Below are 24,801 nucleotides of genomic sequence, written 5' to 3' on the forward strand. Positions count from 1 at the left end.
AAAACACGTGACTTTGCTTTTATCTTTTGGTTCCTTTTTTGTTGTATTCTTTTTATTGTATTTCTTCCTTGATTTTTGTTTGTCTTTGGAATAGAATTCTATTTTCGAGAAAACTGATTTTCTCTTTTTGTAATGTCTACGATAACCTTTATGGCCTTTGTATGACTTCCTATGTGTATTGGCTCGTTCTCGCGAGGGAGCTATGGGTGGGAGACTATATTGTTCGCAGAAGGTTCCCATTTCATATTTAGCTCTCTTTTTATCATCTTGTAACTTGTTACTAATTTTCATGTCAATACACATTCTTAATCCTTCCTTTTGGATTAAGCTAATGATATTGCCATATGTAAGGTTATCATAATCTATGACACCTGTGGTTTTATTAAGGATTTCTTTAATTTTACGGACAAAAAGATTGGGTACTCCATTGATGAATTTTTCTTTCCAAAATGGTTTGTTACTATCATCGCAGAGCATTACTTTTGACAGAAATACATCTTTGTACCATCTAAAATCACTCATGGTTGGACAAATGAGATTAGTGAGTTGGTTATGTATCCTGGCAGTAATGTTACTAGGGTTCCTATAAAATGTTCAACTATGGTGTAGATTAATATGTTAACTCCATCAGGAACACCTCGTCATATGGTTTCATCAAACATAGGTATTCCGTTATTATATTTTTGAACAACATTTTTGATTCCGTCACGAGAGTCTTTAGTAAGATGTTTTCCCACCAAGATTTTATCATACTCGTGAATCCTGAAGTAAGTAAATCAACTATATCAGGTTGACTAAGGTCATGAGTAGTAACATAATTGTCAGCCACCATAGATATGTGATTTAGCTTGTTAAGAATTTCCTATTCTGATAAGCCGTCTATGTTCAACTCATAGAATTTATCCGAAGAGACAGAAAATTGGCTTTTGAATATTTCTTTCTTCAAATTGGAGGTCAGGGGGAGTTGGCCTAGGGTACCAATTTTTGGTAAGGCTTGTAGGGTTAACTCTTTTATTGGAAATTTTGTTGAGTTCTAAATTGGAGAATGCATTTTCAATAGCTTGAATTTCAGAGGCGTAACTTGATTCTGAAATGGATTGGTCAGAATTAATATTGGTATGAATTACAATAACCGATTTTTCATCTTTGACTTTGGCTTTGCCTTTCTCAAGCGTTTTAAGTAGGGTTTCAATTTGGAGAACAGTAGAAGGGTTTGGAATGGTTGCGGAAGGCCTTTCCATTGAGTAGGCATAGATATTAGGGGTTGTTCTATTATGGGAGGAGGTTTTGTAAGAATGGCTAGCTGGGTAAGTGTAACGTCAATTTTATCTAACCGTGTACCAATAGTGTGAAGGTATTGGTTAGTGAAATTGTTTTGTTCAATTATTTTGCGAATATCGGGGTCAGAGGTATTATTGACTTTAAGGGGAGAGGCAATAATCTCAGTGCCCATGTGATCAAGGACAACAGATTCCAGTGGAGGATGGTAAGAGGAAACTGTTGTTTTATCAGATTTGGTCCAATTAATTTTTGTTAACACGTTAACCTTCTTATAGTAATTATCAAAGAAATTAACTTCTAATTTATGTTCAAACATGAATTTTTTCCATTTATGAGGATTTTGTTCTTTTCTTTTTCAGTACTTGTTATTAAAGATTTTTCTTTTTTCATTGTTATATTTTGAGTCATACTCTTCCTGTAGTTTAGAAAGATTGTATGAAAAAGTTTTACTAATGGTCATTAATTGGGGGTTAACGGGGTTGATTTTTGCTTCAAAGTCTGTGGGGGTAGGTGAACGAGGAGAATCAGATTCCTTATTATCTTGTGTATAACAAGGATGTTTAACATGTTCTTCTATTTTTAGACCTTTAAGCTTCAGTTCTTTTAACTTAGGATCTATATTAGAATTTTTTCGATGTAGGGGAGGAATTTCAGCTTCTCTTCCTAAGAGACTGCCATCAAATCTATTGAAAAAAGTAGAAGGTCGAGATCTAGTCAAAAAATGCTGTTCATCAAAGTTTATTCTGACCGTACCATCTAGATATTCCTGTACTCTCTCAAGATTACTAATTTCATTGTCAATATTTGCCAGGTGATTTTCATTTTGAAGAATCCATTCGTTAGGTAACGAAATATCTTTTCAGACAATTGTTTTCTTTTTTGTATATTGGCATTGGGTGTACTACTCTAGATTAACAAAGTATGACCTTTCATATCTTTTTGAACTGCTTTAATATTGAGATTTGTTTTCATGGTTTTATAATATATCATGTAAATCAAACCAAAGGATTGAGATCCAGAAAGCATAGGGTAACCTGATGTCTTAATATTGAGAGTAAGAGCTTTTAATAGGTGGGGATCACTAAGACTAAGTGTAAAATCTGGGTAACAATTAAAATGAACTGGACCATTACAAAGACTTGTTTCTACTACTCCTAAGAGGCTGAGGCCAAAATCAATGAACCTAGCATCTCTAAGGGCTAAAAGAACAGAAGCATTGATTCCTCTGGTTGTGAATGGTTTAATTGCGACCTGCACAAGACCTATATGGATGAAATTATATCCTCGGTCTCTATGTCTTTGGATTGCTTTAGCCGTAAGTAACTGGCATTTTTCATGTTCTTTGGACAAAGAATATATTTGTTCTACTGTTTTAACTGTATAATCAGTAATGAAAGTTGACTTGAGAAAACTAGTTTCATAAACTTCTCTGGTTAAGACTCTTGGGATATTCCAATCTCTAAAGTCTAGGTTACTACTATCTTCTATTCGGTATTCTTCTTCATTAATTATGTCCGAAATTGGAGGAGTTACACTGGTTCGGGAACTCATCGAAGAGGTAGATCTGAATAACCTATTCATGATTACTTAACTCAGACTAAGCCTATTTGGTTGACAGGTTAAAACAGACTGTGGTCATGCTTTTCTTAAAGTGGTATCTATATCCTATCCACGCGCTCATCCGCATGCCGCACCGCTCAGGCCCTATCTAGGGTTTTACTGTTTGGATCTAGGACTTAATGTTTGGATCTAGACTCACAGGAAGGAAATAAAGAACAATAAGATGAGAATCAATAAATTAGCAAGAGAGAAGAATCAAAACAGATTAACTTAATCAACCACAACAAATGGCTCTGATACCAAAGGGGAAGCGCACATTAACTTAAAATATATATATATATCTATTTGAATATGCAAGAGCAGAGTGTTGGGTGAAAAATTAGGATTAGTGTCTCTACGCATACAATTTACAATTTAATTCGTACATGTACTTTTTTATATATAGACTTCTCTCGACTTTAGGACTCTAAGTAATTAGATGTACCAAACTAATTTAATTTTAATTCTACATATATTAGATGCATCAAACTAATTTAGTTGAAGCATTGTATTTCATTTAGGTTCAGCTTTTTTTATTTATTTTATTTTATTTTATTTTTTATGACTAAAAGTATATATATTAACTTCAATCTTTTTTCCTATATATTTTTAGGAACAAAATTTTTTATTAATTAAACTTGTACCTATAATCACATATATAATATATAAAATTATTAAATATCATATTCATGGTTTCATTTTGAACTTAAAATTTTAATTTTGTTCATAATTCAGAAGATAGAGTAATGTCTCAAAATAGTACAAAGTAATCTTATAACTAAAAGGGTAGTTTTGGTAACTGCAATCACTTTCTTTTCACTTTCATGCTTTCCAAACTCATAAAATAATATTTTCTCACAACTTTCTTAAAAAAAATTATTGCTAACCAAATGCATGATGGAAACTTGATTTCCTTTTCCTTTCTTTCACTTTCACTTTCATCATAATTTTCCGTCTAACCAAACAGACCCTAAAAGACCATTATCCCTCCCTTTAATTCCTTATTTTCTTTTTTACGCCATATTTTTTATTTTCTTGGATTTCATTCTATTGGGCCACGTTTGGGATTGGGCCTGATGGGTAAGTTATGGTTGGGTTGGTGGTATCCACAGTATGTTTGCCAACATGTGCACTTAATAGCTTAACTTTTCAGTTTGATAGTGAAGCACTTGTTGGTATTAGATCTAGACTCAATATTTGATTCCATATTACGCGATCAAACCCAGTCCTTAATCCGATGTCACGTCACGTCAAGCGTCCTGATGAGCACTCCCGAGTAGGTAGAGTAACCCGACACAACTAGGGCGTTGCAAATTCGGGTGGAATAAAATATTACAGAATGAATCTTGTTCCACATCAAATTCGAATGAAAGTAAAATGGACATATATGGACTGAATGTTAATCTCACCTAATTGTTTAAAATTTTTACTCGAATCGCGAAACATCATCGTTATATTTATCCAATAGCACTTTTTTTTTTTTATTTCTTTTTTTGTTGGGTTCTAAATGTTGTTACATTTGAAGATACCAATGCATTGACTGATATGTCATTGAATTAATAAGGAAATGCTTCATTCACTCCATGAGATTGAAATAAAAACCAATTTTACATTTAGCATTTAGTAAAATATACAAATGCTTTTTCTTTTTTTTTTTAGTAGTTGTATTATTTAGTAGTTTAAACTTACAACAATCACTAAGCATAAAAGCAGAAAATTGGATAAAAAGGAGACAAAATGGATGGAGGAGAGAGATATTCCCATGGAAATGATTGTTTCTTTATTTGTTTGATTGGTTGGAAGACAGGAGAAAGAGGTAACACCTTATTTTGTTTGTTAAGGGCCTATTTGGTACACGTTTTGTTTTTGACGTTTTGTTTTAACTTGAAACAAAACAAATATTTTGTTATAGAGTTTTTTGAATACTAATCAAAAGTATGTTTGGCAGCGTTCATTTGTTGCAAGAGTTTTGAAAATAAAAATATAAAAACATGTTTAGTAAAACAAAATGTTGTAAGTTTGAAAATGGTTGGTTTAAAAATGTCATTTAAGAGTTTTATTATTTTTTTTTTTTTAAAAATTACTATTCATCACTATGGTACCAAACGTTATAATGCGAAAACATATAAAAACATCAAGTTGATGTTTTAATTTTTGGCCACTATTCATGAACGTTTTGGCACTATGCAAAATAAAACAGTTTTCACCATACGTGTTTTTTCCACTATTCACAGCCACAACCCGACAAAAATAAAAACAATTTAAACAAAACGCAAACCAAACAGGCTTAAGTAAGAAGGGAGGAAATGATTCCTTATATTAGATTTATCTATTAATTATGAAAGGTAATATTATAATTTAATTTTTTTATAATTATCTTACTTCTCTAATTACACCCATATTTAAATACAAAAGGATGAACTCATTCATCTTCTTTTCTCTTCCCTCCTTATCTTCTCTTTACCAAACGAAATTTTTTTGTTTATTCCTTCTTATAAAACGAACCATAAATAAAGCTATACATTAGTTAGTTTTTTTTTTTTTTTTTTTTGAGTTGGCAAACATAGGTTTAGTCTACAAAATCAACTACAATCATTATTCATACTTTTCCTTAGTCCAAAATTTTCTCATGCAATCTACATACAAGTACACAACAACATATTTTTTTGTCAAACATGTTGTCAAATGATTTTATACTGAGGTTTGTTTTTGTTTGTTTTTTTTTTTTTTGAAAGGTTAAAAAAAAAAAAAAAAAAAAAAAAGCCCGTGGGTTTGGTTTCAAGCCTCGATGGTTTCAATTCCAATTCTAATTTCTTAGAAATCCTTAGAATTGATTCATTCTGATTTAACCTAAAATCCTACCGAGCTTGATCATTTGCACCCTTACTCATCTTATTCCTCTATTTTAAATGAAATAACATGGAATAAGTAATAAGTATCCTTCAAAAGTAGAATTTGATAATAGTTAAATGAGTAGTGATAGAGCAACCGAACCTTATCCCCGAAATAATCACCGAATCGTGACTTAATTTGGTCACGTCAGACTCCTTAAAAGGTAAGACTTAGAGAATAAATCTCCTCTTTAATTTTTCACGTAAACTAAAGGAAAAAATAAAAGAATAAGAGTATGTTCAATTATCGTGGATAAAGAAAGGCAATGGTATGAAGTTATGGTGGTTAAATACACAAATCTGACATATATATATATATATATATATATATATATATATATATATATATAATAAGAACACATTTTCATAACAACATAGATCCGGGATTCACACTCCCTCTAGGCTTTGTAACGAGTTTTACTCTCTTTCACAATTTTTGAAAGCAAGAATTAAGGCAAAACATGAAATCGACATGGTGATAGTAAAATTGAAGAAATTGGGGTTTTTTTATTTTATTATATAGTTTTGATAATATTTTGTGTAAATCTTTGTGATCTATCAGATAGAATTCCAAGCCTACAAAGTCCTTAGAAAGTGAAAGTGGTAGACTTACAAGATCTCCAAATTACAGTTTTTTTGAAAGATGGAATCTTGGTTTATATCTAAAAGACAGGGTGTTCAAAGACTGATTTATTTATTTATTTTTTTTAAAAGTCATGGCCAATCCACCTAAGGGTGATTATTTTGGGACTATTTCTCAGGTGTTCTATCATTTTTCTAGTTAAATATCCATGAAATAAATGAGTTGGGTCCTCACTAAAGAGATAATTGATTATCTTAATTTGTTTGGTTGAGTTTTTTGGTCACATTTGATTATGTCTAATGAATAATTTCTCGTATTAAAATATAAATTTAGTTTTTTTTTTTTTAATTCACTTTATTTCAATTTTTTTATAGATCTTTTTTTCGGAAAGTAATTTTTTTTTTTAGATCGGTGCCGATATACTTTGAGAAGCAAAGTCAGTCTGTGCCCAATTATAAAAAATAGTTTTTATTTTTATTTTTATTTTATTTGTACATTTAAAAGAAAAAATCTTTATAATGCCCACCTTGAAATTTTAAAATATAAAATTATCTCTTAATTTTTTTCTCTTTTATTCTTAAAATTTCTTTGATTTACTTTAAAAAAAAAAAAGTTAAAATTTTCTTCTTCAATTAAACTCTAATTTTTTTACTTTTAGATTCTCAATTTTCTTTCGTTTTCCTCCTCCGTTTTTTTTTTTTTTTTCCCTCTCTACTTCTTAAAAATATGTACTGATTTTTTTCCTTCCCTTCTTATGTATTACTATAATTTATGAAGTCAGAAAAAAAAAAAAGAGGGTGAATTGTTAACAAATGATTTTTAAAAGAAAAAAAATGCGTGCGAAATAGTGAAATTAATAAAAGAAAATCTAAGCAAATTTCTCAGGGTTTGTCTATATAGATATACAAATTGTCAAATTGTAAGTCCATAGATTCAACTCTGATCGCCATCACTACTTTGCTTTGCTTTCTGGTACTATATTTGCTCCGTTTAACTTCATTTCCTTAACAAATCTGTATCTAATATCTACATAAAATCGAATGTTGTGCTATGTACGTATATGTGTGAAGATGCAAGAAATTCGTTCCCCTCTCTCTCTCTCTAGAATTCTTACACCTCAACCCAAAAAGATCCCCTTCCTTTCCATTCCTTATCCTATTTATAGATATTTACAAGATATTTACAAGATATTTACTGATTGCTGGATCTAGGCCTATTCCTCCATAAGTCCTGGTCACCTTTGATGGGCTTACTCGCGTTCGGCCCATATGGCAGTGTCTTTATATGGGCCGACCCAGCTGTACGAACTGAATGTAGTGTTTGCGAGTCGGATCCGGCCCATGTCGTTCGGGGCCTCCTCAACTGCCCCCATAATTGCCCCTTATTTAATAAGGGGTAATTGTTGATGGCGTCTCATCATGATGTTGACGGCTCGAGATAACCACGTGGGGGAGCGGACGGTCAGATCCAGAATCAATGTTCCGGGGCTCGAGGAATTTCTCGCCTTCCCGACGCTTCGGCCCTCGGGCCCCCTCGCCTTTATAATGCTCTAGAATTCCACTTCACTTCCCTTTACCGTGTCCATCATCAGTCAAGTCTCTCTCTTTCTAGAACAGTGCTAAGCTTTTTCTGGTGAAATCCTTCAAGAGTCATTCTTCCAGCGATCTTGCAGTCCTCCGAGGTTAGTTTCGTTCTTTTTTACTTTCGGCAGGCTTCCATTTACCCCCTTTTAGATTCTTCAAGCACTTCCACCATGGTTGTAGATCTGGATGTTCTTCGTATGAGACTTAGACTTCCTGACAACATCGAAGTTAGGGTTTGCCCCCAGGACGTTAACATTATGACCGGCGCCGGCCTCCTGCCCGGCGAAGTCTTATTCACGAACCTTCAATTGAATGTTGTTAGGTTCCCTCTGCACCCTTTCTTTAGTTATGTCTTCAATAGATTGGGGATATCCCCTCTGCAGGTCAACCCCAACTTCTTTAGAATCATATCTGTTATGCTCTTGTTGATGCGTGACAGAAATCTGGACCTCGACCTCATAGACCTCCTTCTGTGCTATAAGGTCAGTAAGATCCGTACTAACGAACCCTTTTACCACCTCTACCCGTTCGAGAAGATGTCCATATGTACGGACACAATAAAATCTGAGAAGGGTTGGAGGGATAGCATCGTGGGCATTAGTGGGGCTTGGTCTTCGCCGGCTGCAGAGGATTACCCAATCCCGAGCGCCTTTGGTGTCTGTTCTGTCTCCTCCTATAAGAAATTCAAATCTCATAAACATGACTGCCCCTGCGAAACATGCGTTCCTCGTTTTTGCACTTTCTTATGCCGTTCCTTGGGAATACCTTGTGATGACTTGAGCTATAGTGTTTGCAGGGATAGGAGTAACTACTTGAAGAAATACGTTCTGAACGATATTCCTTCCTGCTCAGATCTCCTCACTTCAGACAACCTCTTAGCGCTCTCATCACTCGGCTACAACATGAGCAGACTTCAGATTCCTTCTTTTGGCAGGAAGAAAAATACTCCCCCAGCCACTCCTGCTGCTGGGGCGACCTCCTCTCCAACGTCAGCTTCTTCCTCAGCCACCATATCTGACACTGTCCCGAGCGCAGTGGCTATTAACCCTGTTGCCAGCGCCCCTGCTGCCAACCAGAACGCGTCCCCCCCAGCTACCATAGCTCCTGCTGCTGCGGGGGGCGGTCGGGACAAAGAACGAGGCAAAAGGCCTCATCCTGACAGCGAAGTCGATCCTGAGGAGGAGCCTCTTATTAGAAGGACCCGGGTCTCCGGGCCGGGTGCTCTCTTGCACCGAGCGATTAGAGCTCCTGCTCCCTCTGGGCCTGCTGCAGCTGGTGGCTCTGCTTCTGCTTCAGGCCCCCCTTCTATCCCCACCTTACCGCCATGGGCCCCTCGGTACACCCGAACGGATGGGACGTTCGTGAAACCGAACGAGACCATGCTGAAGGATGGCCAGACCGCTATGGCCTACTACAGGAGCATGTGGACTCCGAAGGACCTTGAGGCGGCAAAGGGCCTTTCCCAGAAGGATGTGTTCAGCCGCTTTCCCCAATCTGCTATAGAGGTGACTTTTATTTTCCAACTCATGAATTCTCTCATATTATTTGGTCTTGCCTTCGCCCGACCTGACTATTGGCTTAACCGTTTTTAATGTGCACCTATGCAGACATTGTTCGGAATGATGGCCATGCAGAAGCAGGTGGAGATGGGGAACGCCAGGGCCCGTAAGTTTTCTGACAGCCTGGAGGTGGCTAATAAAGAAAACGACCTCCTCGCCATGAAGAATACCGAGGTACTGGCTCGGCTTGACAAAACCGAACAAGAGAGAGATGTCCTGAAGAAGGAGAATGATTCCCTTCAGGATGAGAAGGACGCCCTCCAGCTTGAGAAAAGCGTCTGGTAGACTGAGCGTGAATCAATTAGAGAAGAAAAGGCAGAACTCCAGCGCCTTCTAGCTGATGAACAGTCTGCTCGGATGGCTTTTGAAAAAAGAGCTCTGGACGAGCGTACCGCTCTGATCGATGCGATCAGCAGAGTGAGTGGTGGGATGCTGGCTCTTCACGCTCGGTTCTCAAGGGTCGGAGCTCTTAGGTATGCTCAAGGATTCCGGGAAGGCTTCGCCGACCGGGTTCCGGATGAGGGACAGACCAGCTCCACTCCGGATGAGGTCGACAAGGATCTGGGGATCGAACCTCTGGGGGTCTATGTCGACCCAGAACCCACCGAAGCAGAGCGCATATTCGATGAGTGCCAGGACATTGCTTCCTCAAGGATCATCACAGCTCCTGCCACCGCTCTGCCTCTGACCGGTCCTCAATCGTCGACCGTGGTACCTTCCATAGCCACTGCTGACGCTGAGCCCCAGCCGAACGATTCAGTCATTCACCTTGATTCCCCACCTCGTGAAGGTGAGACGGCTGATGGGGCCGAGGAGGCGAGTCGGCACGATCAGGATGCTGTTGGTACTGAGGCGTCTAGCTAGGGCTCCTTTGGACTCTTCCATTCCATATCTTTTTGTAATGATGGACATCTCTCTTTTGTAAACTCAATGCCCAATATCAATGAAACGACAGAACTCTTTTTCCCTATGTGTTGTGCTTTATTCAACTTATTTTCAATACATACATATCTTTTCTCTCTTTTTCTTTTATATTAGCTTTGCCGTGTGTTTGTTTACGGCAAGTGCCTGGCGCTCGGCTAGAATGCCACTTGCCACTTGGCTTTAAATTTTTAGCAAGTGTCTGGCGTTCGGCTCATGGTGCCAGCTGCCACTTGTCTTGCTTAAGTGCCTGGCGCTCGGCTAGAATGCCACTTGCCACTTGGCTTTAAGTTTTTAGCAAGTGTCTGGCGTTCGGCTTATAGTGCCAGCTGTCACTTATCTTGCTTAAGTGCCTGGCGCTCGGCTAGAATGCCACTTGCCACTTGGCTTTAAATTTTTATAGTAGACCGTTGGAAAAGAAAGTTCTTTTTTGTAAATTTCAGTAACTTGCTCATTCATACGTATTTGATTGACAACAAACAACATCCAATTAAAGCCGGAACTTAGCTTTTATTGGTAGTACCTTTTCAGAGACGTGGCGTTCCAGGGCTTGCTGACCAACCTTCCCGCCATGGTTTCCAACGTATATGCCCCCTTGCCAATGACTTCTGCAATTCTGTATGGGCCTTCCCAGGGTGGCATCATTTTTTTGACCATCCCCACCTTTCTTTTCAGAACCAGATCGCCAGGGGCAAAATCCTTGTGTTTTACTCTCTTGTTGTGACTATTCGCCAGCACTTGCTGATACAATGCTAGCCTTATAGCCGCTGCGTCCCTCCTTTCGTCTATCATATCGAGGTTCAATCTTAACATCTTGTCGTTCTGATCTCGACTCCATGCTAAGCTTCTAATAGTGGGGACTAAATGCTCAACCGGTATAACTGCCTCGGTACCATACGCCATTGCGAACGGGCTCTCCCCAGTCGGCCGCCTTGGGGTGGTTCTGTAAGCCCATAGAACGTTCGGGAGTTCATCCAACCACTTCCCCTTATGATCTTCCAGCTTCTTCTTAATGCAGGCGAAAATGGTTCTGTTTGTGATTTCTGCTTGTCCGTTGGCCTGAGGATGACTTACTGCAGCCAACTTCTGGTTGATTCCATACTCCTCCAGCAGCTTTCTTACTTGCCTGCTGTCGAGGTTTGTGCCATTGTCCATGACTATTGATCTGGGAACACCGAAACGGCAGATAATATTGTTCCAAATAAATCGTCTCACATGAGTCTGAGTCACGCTAGGATATGGTTCTGCTTCCACCCATTTAGTGAAGTAATCCGTGGCCAGTAACACATACTTGTTCTGAGCTCTTGCAGTTGGCAGAGGACCGACCACATCCATCCCTCATTGCGCGAAAGGCCATGGCGAGGCCATTACGTGCAATTCCTCAGGTGGTTGGTGGATCAATGGTCCATATCGTTGGCATTTATCGCACCTTCGAGAGAACTCCTCCGCATCTCTTGACATGTTTGGCCAGAAATACCCTTGTGTCATTGCTTTATGCGCTAACGATCGCCCCCCAGAATGATTGCCACACACACCCTCATGAATAGCTCGCAATACCTGCTGCGACTCCGCGGGGGTGACACATTTCAAGTATGGGCCAGAGTAGGACCTTCTGTACAGCTGGTTCCGCACGATGGCGTACTTTGCAGCATTCTTTTTGAGTCTCCTAGCTTCATCCCTTTGCATAGGCAAAACGCCATCTCGAATATAGGTAATGATGGGGTCAATCCAACTCGGTTCATACGGTATGACGTTGACTTGCCAAGGGTCAGAGTCCAACGGTTCTTCGAAAATAGACGGCTGGGTCACTATTCTTACTGGAATCACCCTCGCCAATGTTTCACCGCAACTCGAAGCACTGCATGCTAAACGGTCTGCATCTGCATTCTGTTCCCTCGGCAGCTGTATGAATTCAATCTTTGCAAATTCCTTGGCTTTATGCAGAACGGCAGAACGATATGCCCCCATCGTGTCATCCTTGGTCGCGTACTCACCATTTACCTGCCGAACAATCAGCTGCGAGTCACTATACACTGTCAAACTTTTGATCTGTAGCTCTCTGGCCAACTTTAATCCATTTAGCAACGCCTCGTATTCCGCTTCATTATTGGTGGCTCGGAACTCAAGTCTGAGTGCTTGGCTCAAGGAAGTACCCTCTGGGGTTTGCAGTTTGATCCCAATCCCAGCCCCCATCTGGTTAGAGGAGCTATCCACAAAAAGTTTCCAAGAGCCGCATCTAAGGTCTTCTTCCGTATCTTCGGCGTCACATTCTAGTAGGAAATCGGCTACCGCTTGCCCTTTAACAGCTGTTCTCGGCTCATACGTTATGTCAAATGAACTCAACTCTATGGCCCACTTTGTCATTCTGCCCGAGAGCTCTGGCTTGTGCATAAGCGTTCTGATTGGGAAAGTTGTTAGAACAGCTATGGGGTGGGATTCGAAATAATGCCTCAACTTTCTTTTTGCATTTACAAGTGCAAGTACCACCCGTTCGGCCTTTGAGTATCTTTTTTCTGCCTCCGTCAATGTTTTGCTTACATAAAATACCGGGTATTGCACCCCTTCCTTGCAACGAATCAGAACGGCACTCGTCGCGACACCAGATACTCCAAGATATAGAAATAACTTTTCTTCCGGATCTGGGGCTGACAGGACTGGTGGATTCTGCATATATTCCTTCAAATGAGTCAATGCTTGTCGTTGCTCATCCCCCCAGACCTGCCTTCCATGGCTCCGAATCGTGTCAAAGAATGGTTTGCAGTGATCTGACAATTTTGAAATAAATCGACTTAATGCAGCTATTCGTCCTGTGAGGGCTTGCACCTCTCTGATCGTCTTTGGCTCGGCATTCTTAATCAAAGCCTCTGCTTGAGCGGGGCTAACTTCGATGCCTCTGCGGTTGACCACGTGTCCCAGAAATTGTCCGGAACTCACACCGAACGAGCACTTGGTTGGATTGAGCCTCATCCCATATCGCTTTAGTACATCAAATACATCTTGCAGATGCTTCAGATGATCATCCTTCTTCCTACTCTTTACCACCATATCATCAATATAGGCTTCCACAATCTTACCCATTTGATTCTTAAAAACTTTGCTAACAAGTCTTTGATAAGTTGCTCTCGCATTCTTTAGTCCGAAAGGCATAACTTTGTAGCAGTATGTTCCTCGCTCGGTGACAAAAGAAGTTGTTTCTTCATCTGCGGGGTCCATAGGAATCTGATTATAACCTGAATAAGCGTCCAGAAAGGTTAAACGCTCATACCCAGTGGTGGCATCCACCATTTGATCAATCTTAGGCAACGGGAAGCTGTCCTTCGGACAGGCTTTGTTCAAATTGGTGAAATCAATGCATACTCACCATTTCCCATTCTTCTTCTGCACAACAACGACGTTGGACAACCAATCAGGGTAGTGCACCTCTCTGATAAATCCCGCATCAAGCAGCCTATCGACTTCTTCCGCTATGATCTGATTACGTTCTGGAGCAAATCTTCGCTGCTTCTGTTTCACTGGTTTGAAATTGGGATTGACATTCAGGGAATGACAGGATACGGAGGGACTAATTCCAGGCATGTCTAGGTGACTCCATGCAAATACGTCGGCATTGTGGGACAAGAAATCCACTAGCTCTTGCTGCTCTTCTCTGGTCAGTCTTATACCTACTCTGGTAGTTCGTTCTGGCCTGGACTGATCGATCTGCACATCCAGAAGGGGCTCCTCGGTCAAGTCGACTGACTCCTCCACCCTATTCTGCTCGAGCGGAGGTTCCTGTAATTGCTATCTGGGGCTTGCCGAACGGACGGGCGCCTTTCCTTTCCCAGCATGCTTTAGTGTGACGGAATAACACTCTTTGGCTGCGACCTGATCCCCCCGAATGTCTATCACTTTATCTCCATCGGGTCCGAGGCACCTCATGACCTGATGCAGAGTTGAGGGTACACCTTGGACTCTGTGAATCCATCCTCTTCCCATCAGGAGATTATACGAGGGGTGAATTTCCACAACCACAAAAGTTTCCATAAGAGCTCGTTCTGCAGCTTGAACTTCCACTTCCACCATCCCGACGGGCTCCACCCTCTTCCCATCGAACCCTAACAAGGGATTTCCAGTGGGCTTGAGCCTCTCTGGTTTAATCTCGAGCCTGTCAAATGTGTCCCTCGGTATGACATTCGCACTGCTCCCAGGATCGATCAGAACTCTGCGCACCAAGCAATCTGCCACTGTCAAACTGACTACCAATGGGTCGTCATGAGGCAGTTGAACACGCTGCAGGTCTGTCCAGTCGAACTTTATCTGCATCGACGGGCTCTGCTGGTGTAGAGTATTCACACTGCCGACCCTTTTCTTCATCTGCGCCTGCCGCAGGCGCACCCGGAGCAGCTCATCTGACTCTTCACTAGGCTCGGGTCGACCATGGATAGCATTGATTATACGAACTGGTTGTGAATTGTGGGAGCTTTGTTTATGACTCCTTTTTATTTGTTCCACCGGTCGATTCTGCTCCATCGCCGAACCTTGAACATAACTCGCGAACTCCCCTCTAGCTATCAACATCTCCACTTGCCTCCTCAGGTTCCTGCATTCGTTAGTCTGATGACCGAAATCAGAATGAAAAGCACAATGTTTAGTTTGATCCCTCTGTTTGAGGGGTTGCCTAATTGGCAGTGGTGGATGAAACTTATCTTTGTTCTCATGATACAGCCTCGCCAGAGTGACCTTCAGCGGAGTAATCAGCTCTTCTTCCCTGGACCTTTTTTCTGCCTTCCAAGAGGTCTGACGTTGCAGCTGCGCCTGCTTCTGCCTGATCTTTGCCTTGGACTTTTCCTCGGTCGACACAAGCGACGTTGTCAGAGCATTAGCTGCCTCCTCTTCTTCTAGGCGCACAAAGCCATCGGCTCTTTCATTGAGTTCATCCATAGTAGTCGGTGTGTTCACTACCAGACTGGTGTGAAACGGAGTTCCGCGTGTCATGGCTAACTTGAAGGCTTGAACTGCTGTAGAAGGGTGGCATTCGATCACCATACTCTTAGTGAGATTAAACCTGGTAAGAAAGGCCTGGAGACGTTCATCCTTGTGCTGCCTCATCGTGAATAGGCTCGAGATGTCCTTCGGCGGGCGCTTGTTCCCATAGTACTGGCTTATGAACCGATCGCACAGGTTTCTGAAACTACCAATGGAGCTCCTAGGCAAATTTTTGAACCAGCTGAGCGCCGGTCCGGCTAGGCTTGTAGGGAAACATTTGCACATTAAAGAGTCGTTTTCCGTATTCAGGGCCATTTTCAACTGGATATGATATACATGATCGATCGGATCGGTCGTTCCGTCGAACAGAATAAAGACTGGCATAGTAAACTTCCTTGGATGCGGGGCATTCAAGATCTCGTCGGTGAATGGTGAATCCACCGTCCGAGCTGCGGATCGGAGAGCTTCGTTCTCTCTCTGGAGTCCAGCGGTAGCTCTGTGAGTTACAGTTCTGCCCTCCGAACCGTGATGAGTGATAGTAACCATGGAGGGCCGGTAAGACGGATCGAACGACCGTTCCTCTATGAACTCTCTTTGCCAAGGCGACGCTACTCGACGGCGATCAACCTCCATCACTTCCTCTCGGTCGAACCTTTCCCGATGCGGATCAACGTAAGTCGATCCTTCGTGATCTTCAACTCGACGAACATTTGGCGGCAAATTGTCCATCATCCTTTCATCACGGTGGTGAGCTGACTGATTGTTCTCGTCCTGTTCGCCTTGATGCGCGATATTAGATTGAACACCTCCTTCTCCGACCGGAAGTGGATGCGAAACCGCAGGTATTTGCCGATGTTGCATTCCAGCTTTCAATTCTGCATTCTCTTTTTTGAGAGCTTCAATCAAGTTCATCAACTCCTCAAGCTTTGTTTGCTGGACAGCCTCCATCGGATTGGAGCTTTCACCTATCATTATTCCCGAACGGAGTAAAGGCATTAATCTCAAGTTCGCGAGTAGATCCGAGCTTTGTGAGTAGGAATTTTTAGATCTGGCTTCTAATTCTCCGAATTACGCTCACTGTTTACTAGATCTGAATTGTCTGAACTTTAAATCCGTCAGATCCTGCCACAATCGAACAACTCGTTGTTGCGTAAATCTGAAGTCACTCCTGCCAAAGCTTCAAGAATTGTAATTCCTCCAGAGTAGGTCACAATCGCTCAGATCTGGATCCAAATCCCAAAGATCGAGTCTCGATCAACCGAATTGGTTTGAATCCACTCGATATTCCTTATTGATCAACCAAACTTCCATGCGTTTCCCACAGACGGCGCCAATTGAAGATGCAAGAAATTCGTTCCCCTCTTTCTCTCTCTAGAATTCTTACACCTCAACCCAAAAAGATCCCCTTCCTTTCCATTCCTTATCCTATTTATAGATATTTACAAGATATTTACAAGATATTTACTGATTGCTGGATCTGGGCCTATTCCTCCATAAGTCCTGGTCACCTTTGATGGGCTTACTCGCGTTCGGCCCATATGGCAGTGTCTTTATATGGGCCGACCCAGCTGTACGAACTGAATGTAGTGTTTGCGAGTCGGATCCGGCCCATGTCGTCCGGGGCCTCCTCAATGTGTTTCTTTTGTCAGATCATTGAATTGTGAACAAATCTTTGATTTTTTGAACCTTAACATGTAGTAGAAACAATTATTGGGCAGTCTCTTTTCTGGTTCTGATTGGGATCGATCAAGAACTAGGGTTTTTGCAATTTGACGATTTATAGTGTTTAATGATATGGGTTTATGCAAATTCTGTAGATTAATTCCTAAAATTGTATTGAATTGATTTAACTTTTACTGGACACTAGGATTTAGTGTCTGTTTAACTTACTGATCAACAATGAGATTTGTAGGAGAAATGTATGTCTGCTCCTAGATTGAGTACCATGAACAATGGTGTTACTGTGATTCAAAAATTGCTTGTTCATCTACATGGGACAATAATGATGGCCACAATGGTCATCTTTTGTGTTTTTTTTTTAGGGTGGGAGAGTTTGCACTTTACAAATTGCTGACACTTGATCAAGTCACAAGAAAACAACAAATGGTAAGAGTCACATAGGATTTATCTAATTAAATCCAAGCTAAGGTAACGGGAGAGAAAGGCCCAAAGGCAGGTTGTAGTGAGCATCTCCGTGGTGGGTGGTGGTTACCCTGAGGGGGAATCACCTAAATTACAGCCATTATCTTTTTCTATTTTCTCGTAGTATTAGTATTCGTGCTTCATGGTAGGACTAGTAGTTGTATTCATAGTCTGGTTATGTAAAATCACAGCTATTATAGTAGCACAAGTAGTTGCATTCATAGTCTGGTTATGTAAAATCACTGCCATTATATGTGCCTGTGTTTTAAATGGCTGAGGCCTTGAGGCAATCTCTTGTGCAAAAGTTTTGGTACTTTGGTACAAAGAATCCATGTGTCAAAACTGCAGAATTTGCATACTGAATTATATACAGCTTGCTTTATGAAAGCACATTAACCCATTTTTTTCTTGTGCAGGCCGCTGGGATTGATAATGATTATAATTTTGGGGGTAAGCAATCAGAGAATGGGAATGGTAATTCAGTATATGATAGCCAAACATCCTCTGGAAGTTTGGTTTCTAATGCCTCTGGTGGCCTAGTTACTGGTATGATGGATGAAAACATGATCGGAGCTGGTAACAGAAAGGATGCTACCCAATATGATTTGCATTTAATGACCGAGCCATATGGCGTTCCCTGTATGGTGGAGATATTTCACTTCTTTTGTTAATTGTTGACTCTTGTTGAGGATACGGGAGCCACTGCCATTCCCAAACCAAATCCTATAGCGTTTGATGAAAATGTGCCTCTTTTTTCCTTGAGCTTGATCAATTCAGCTATAGAATTGGGTGGTTCCTCTATTTGCCGACATCCTAGATTGTCGAGTATGGTACAGGATGAACTATTCTGTAGTCTGATGCAATTTGGCTTGTCTGTGAGTCCACCTATTCTTTCAATGGTCTGTAGCATCATTCTGAATCTTTATCATCATTTGTGCACTGAACTTAAACTACAGCTTGAGGCTTTCTTTTCCTGTGTGATTTTGAGGCTTGCACAGAGTCGATATGGGGCTTCTTATCAGCAGCAGGAGGTCGCAATGGAGGCTCTTGTTGACTTTTGCCGGCAGAAAACTTTTATGGTGGAGATGTATGCCAACTTAGATTGCGACATAACTTGCAGTAATGTGTTTGAAGACCTTGCTAATTTGTTGTCCAAAAGTGCATTTCCAGAGAACTGTCCTGCTTTGGATGGTCTGATTGCAGTAGTTCAGGGAATGGCTGAGAGGATAGGCAATGGATCAGTCAGCTTGGAACTGTCTCCTGTAAATCTTGAGGAGTATATCCCATTCTGGATGGTGAAGTGTGACAACTATAGTGATCCTGATCATTGGGTTCCATTTGTCTGCCGGAGGAAATACATCAAAAGAAGGTTGATGATTGGAGCTGGTCACTTTAATCGGGACCCCAAAAAAGAGCTGGAGTTTCTCCAAGGAACGCATCTATTGCCTGACAAACTTGATCCCCAAAGTGTGGCTTGCTATTTCAGGTACACTGCTGGGTTAGATAATTGACTTCCAAGACATGAACCTGGATACTGCATTGCGGCTGTTTTTGGAAACTTTCCGACTGCCTGGTGAATCACAAAAGATACAGAGGGTTCTTGAGGCCTTTTCGGAGAGATATTACGAGCAATCACCTCACATTCTTGTTAAGAAGGATGCTGCTTTATTATTGTCCTACTCATTAATAATGCTCAACACAGATCAGCACAGTGTACAGGTGAAGAAAAAGATGACACAGGAGGATTTCATCCGGAATAATCGGCACATCAACGGTGGCAATGATCTCCCTAGAGACTTTCTGTCAGAGTTGTACCACTCAATTTGCAAGAATGAGATCCGCACAACCCCTGAACAGGGTGCCGGTTTCCCGGAAATGACCCCAAGCTGTTGGATTGATCTAATTCACAAATCCAAGAAGACTGCTCCATTCATTGTATCCAATTCCTGAACCTACCTTGACCACGATATGTTTGCTATAATGTCAGGTCCGACAATTGCTGCTATCTCTGTGTGGTATTTGATCATGCAGAACATGAAGATGTATACCAAACTTGTATCGATGGATTCTTGGCTGTTGCTATGATTTCGGCATGCCATCATCTTGAAGATGTTTTGGATGATCTGGTGGTGTCTCTCTGTAAGTTCACAACCCTCTTAAACCCATCATCTATCGAGGAACCTGTTCTAGCCTTCGGTGATGACATAAAAGGCAGGATGACAACTCACATCAGATCCTAAATGGGGTGGCGAACTATCACATCCTTACGTTCCATTACAGCTCGACACTTTGAAGCTTCTGAAGCAGGATTCGATGCACTATTATTCATCATGTCTGATGGAGCACACTTGTTGCCCGCCAATTTTGTTCTCTGCCCAGATGCAGCTAGGCAGTATGCCGAGTCTCGCGTCGGACAGGCTGACCGGTCTGTTCGTGCACTGAATCTTATGGCCGGTTCTGCTTCTTGTTTAGCACGATGGGCCCAAGAAAAAAGGGAATCGTTGGGGTCTCAGGATATAGGGGAGATGTGGCTGAAGCTTGTGCAGGGTATGTATGAGAAAAGTTTGTTTGCTCCTAATGAAACTGCAACTCCAGAAGCTTGTACAGGAGGCTAACAGTTTGTACAATGTTCTTTGCTTTGAATTGCTTCTGTTAATGCATGTTCTTTACATGGTATGATAGTGAACAGTGGTGTGATTTTAGGTGGCAGTTTCTGTTTGTACTACTACATATAAGAGCCTTTTGATTTATATAAACAGTAAATTTATTGTGTGTTCACTTTCAATTTTTGGCCTTCTTGCTGTCTTTGTGATTTCTAGAATCTATTTAAATATGTGCTTACAGTGGTGTTCTTTTAGGTTCACGAGGCTAGCGTTGTGAAAGTTGTTTGGGATGTGGTTCGTCACACATTCAAATGGAATTTTGTCATTGTGGGAGGAGGTTCTTGAAGGTATTTATTGAGTTTGCCATATTGTTTTACTCATTTTTGAAGTTATCATTTCCAAGTAGTATTTAGTAGTCTAAAATTCTGAACCATAGTGATTTTGGATCAATTCTGTTTTGGATGCTAAAACAATGTTTTCTGAAGTTGGCTTAATTGCAAAAAAGAAAACCCTGGACGGTAAAATCTTTGCATATCACCCCCTGTACATTTTACGTATCTCCCCCGTGTACTATTGACCAATTTTCACTTGACACCCCTGTCAATTTGTCATTACGGACTAGCCATTAGACAGAAAACTTGACTATCACTTGCTGTCCTCTTTTTTTGAAAACCTGGGAATGTCCCTAACGACTCTCCCCATTCTTATAAACCCAAAAACCCTAACATGTGACCTTATTCTCTCTCTCTCTCTCTCTCTCTCTCTCTATGTTCCTTCCTTTCTGTTTATGCATCTATCACCGCATCTTTTGGTATTTAACTGGGCATATGTTGGGTATTATAGAACGATATAAGAAGCTTCACACTGTTTATCTCGATTACGCCATCTCATTTACAAGCTTCAATCTCTTGAATGATCTAACAACTTCCACTTCTATTAGGCTTCGAAGGGCACAAACATCCTGATAAATAGAGAACACATAACGATTTACTCAGGATACTAAACGAGCCTATAATCTATATAACTGTTAACAATACCTGGTCGTCTTTGACGCTGGGAATCCAACTGTTTGTTGCAGGATTGGTTCTGAGCACCATCTTTCACTGTCCTCCATTTTCATAGCCTCTCTGCAGTTGTAAATCATAATCATCTTCACTTCCTTGACTCACCACCTTTATAAACCCATTTCCTATCTGCCCAAATACGAGAAACCAGCTTTTGACATCTCTCTCATGCACGCACACACAAAATTGTAAAAAGAGAAGGAGAAGACTTTAAATACCGTATGGTGCTGTTTACTGTTGTAATACTGGTTTCCACAAACTTGTATTTGGCCTATTGGCACCTGAAAATATGGCCCGGAAAAACATCATATATACATAAAGGATAGTATTAGAGAGTAAAAACAACATATTGACATCTGGAAAAATATAAAAGTGAGAAGTGCTGTGACGAACATGGGATTGAGTTCATAGAGATTGAAACTTGTTGAACTCAACGAGTGTGAGGGAGATAGAGTGAGAAGCAGATTTATGAGCTAAAGGTTCTGCCAAGAAGACGTCGTATGAGATAGTATATTTCTTTATTATTTATTAGGGATCATTAATGTAATCTTACTATGCACTTAACATAAACCTATGGGGTTGTCCTATTGGTCTTCTTTGCAAGTTTTTTATCGTTTGGAGGGTAAATTTTATTCCAGTGGGGCAACTTGCAAAACTTGGTGGAAGCAAACTTTATTACTCCTGAAACTGTTGTAATATAAAATTTGCAGCGACATAATTAAAGACCCAAAACTAGAATAACAAGCATTAGAAGGCAAAGGGAGTCGTACATAGACAGCATAACAAGTTACAAATAAGTTGCTAGAACAAAGATTGAAGGACAAACAAAGCAAAGACCAGAATATGCTATAAATCAATTTTGTGTTGCAATAGAAGCTGGGATTGAGTTAGTAGTACTGAATGGGAAGGGGCTTGGGGGGACCTTAACTTCAACAACTCCTTTAATCATCTGAGTTACCTTCCTCATTGTGGGTCTTAAAGACAGGTCTTCTTGAATACACCAAATGGAAACCATTACAAACCTCTCTAGCTTCATCCTGTCATTCATGGCCTCCATGGCTCCATGTCACCTTCAACCAGTGCATCCATTGTTCCTTCTTGAAGTATACAAACAAGTCGATATAAACCCGTGAATAGATGTGTGTGTATATATTATATACACGGCATATAAATTAATAAAAAAGAGATCTTGACAAGATACCAATTACCCAACAGGGACGAGACGGTTTTTGACGTCCTTCTCTTCAAACAGATCTTTCAGTTCTTAATTGGCAGCTCCCATGTTACCTCACTTTCCGATCAAACCCAACTGACAGCTCCCCTGCCACCATCGGCTGCCTCTTCCCCACACAACCAGCTGACATTGCCCGAGTCAAAAACATCTCTGACGTCATCATTGAGAGAGTGAAATAGAGAGAGATCTAACAGAGAGAGAGAGTGAAATCAAGAGAGCTGAAATCGGAGAGAGAGGCCCAGAAATTGAAGGACATCGTTTAGGACTCTTTAGTTTTGTCATTTCATTCCTCAATTAACGGCAAATTGAAGGATTGTACTTATATGCTCAATTTGGAAAATGTAAGGGAATTTTTGGGATTATGTGGCATAAGTTTGAAAAAGTATTTTATCATTTCCCCTGGTTGTTATGTTAGGATAATGTTTTTTGATAATTTAGTATTGAAAGGGGTAACCTAGTAGGAAGCCAGGCTCGAGATGCTTGGAGGGCTGGACCCCTTTGTATTTGGTGGGAGCTTTGGCATGAAAAAAATGTCTCTCGAAGTTTTGATGGAGTTGAAGCTCTGGCATGGATGATAAAACACCATATTCTGAGCTATCTTCTTTTGGGTTTCGGGAGGGCTTATAAGTCTGTGGAGGAATTTCTTGATTTTTTGGATAGCCTGAGATTTTTTTTTTTTCATTGGCAAGAAACACAACTCACACACCCACTCATTTATGCTTTTTTGCCCACACCCGGACTCGAACCCCTTCCCTCCTCTTTGAGGATGGGAGGTTATACCATTGGGCTAGATGCCCTTTGGTTAGCCTGAGATTGTAGAGATGCAGATAATAGTTAATATTCTCCCCTTTGTGCAGTTGTTCTTGGATTCACTTCCCTCTGAGTGCTGCTTAATGAAATCTTACCACCATCAGGTCAAATCACCATCTCCTTCACAATCCATCATTAACCTTTTTCTGATTCACATCACTATCTCTATTCTGCCCCCTTTTCCTAGACAATCCATACTCACTCAAATATCACATTTCTTATTTCCTGTGGTGCCATCTACAACAAATATTCAGAAGTTAAAACTGAATTTGGACTGAGCATTAGGCAAAATTTTGAACTTCTGATTGGTGTGCTGGAGGCGGTGCAAGAGCGTGGAGAGAGAGATTTGATGAAAAGAAATAGGTGCCTGAAAGAATGGAAAAAAAGAGGAGGAAGCACAAGTGTGAACTCAATGGGAAATTTCACCCGCTACCCTTTGAAATCCGCCAAAGGGATGAGAGTAAAGATTTTTGGCAAACATGGATGATAGATGAGATTGACACTCAATCCTGTATTTCTTTCTATTGTCAAAAGATGAATCTTACAAAAAGTTACCGATGGGAGTAATATTTAACTTGTCAAAACTGAGATATACCCCAAAAGAAGGCAAGAGTAGTAAAACAAAGCCCTCTCTAATCTAGACAAAGTGTAGCATAAGGGAAGATGAAAAGAACATGAGCTGAAATAGATGAAATCGTGGTATCAAAGACCAACATATCTAGTTAAACATGCGATTAGTCCTGTTCTCTTGTGTAAAATTGCTCCTTTCAGGTTAAACCAATAGTGTATTTTTGTTGAATGTGATCAGTCAACTACTAATTCCAAAATATTATATTAGGATGCTCGTTGAGGTACAGAAGTCCATATGGTAAACTATATTTGTTTGTGTAATGTCTTTATCTGCATAACATTGTTCTAAGCGCAACTTGTGACTTATAAGCTGATGCATAGATTATTATTATTATTATTATTATTTTGGTGGGTGTTTGTGTGTGTGGGTGTGTGTTATGGATAATTAAGTTGATGCATAATTTTCTAATACCTATAACCCCTTTGAAATTCCAAACTGGTGTCACGCTATGCATGTTTGATATTTTCTGTGAAGTGCTTGATATATGATTTTCTGTTAAGTGCTCAAAATGATTCATGCCTTTTGTGTTTTACCAGCAATATGTATTGATCATATTGCCTTTTCAAATCAAACTTCTACAGGTCTTAGTTTTGTCCCAGATGCTGGATATTCAAGGTTCAACCAAGGAGCTTCACACCACGTTCATGTGCCTATTAGTAGCCGCAAGATTCCTTTGGTATTGCTTGCAGATACAATTGTAGGGTTTTGGCAGTTTAGAGTATATACTTCCTGTATGTTTCCTTGGTTGTGGAGTTAGTGTAAACTAGAGTTACATCTGGTGGATCAATGAAGCCGACTTAAACAAAGCATGTATTTGGAATCACTTGAATTTCCAGAAATTTTGATATCGTCACAAGAACCATTTATGTATATACGTGTTATAAGCTATGACAATGGTATCAAGTTTATCATCTGCTTCTTTGTTGCCTATTTCC

General features: G+C 40.3%; 1 pseudogene; it reads left to right on the forward strand.

Moving 5' to 3' along the window:
- Nucleotides 1-7,185: 7,185 nt before the first annotated feature.
- LOC132267126 (ARF guanine-nucleotide exchange factor GNOM-like) lies at nucleotides 7,186-24,801 on the forward strand (annotated as a pseudogene).

This window comes from Cornus florida, unplaced genomic scaffold, assembly GCF_030987335.1.
Source record: "Cornus florida cultivar Cherokee Brave unplaced genomic scaffold, ASM3098733v1 CherokeeBrave_3.0.0_Hap2_Chr07, whole genome shotgun sequence".
In the NCBI taxonomy this organism is placed as follows: domain Eukaryota; kingdom Viridiplantae; phylum Streptophyta; class Magnoliopsida; order Cornales; family Cornaceae; genus Cornus; species Cornus florida.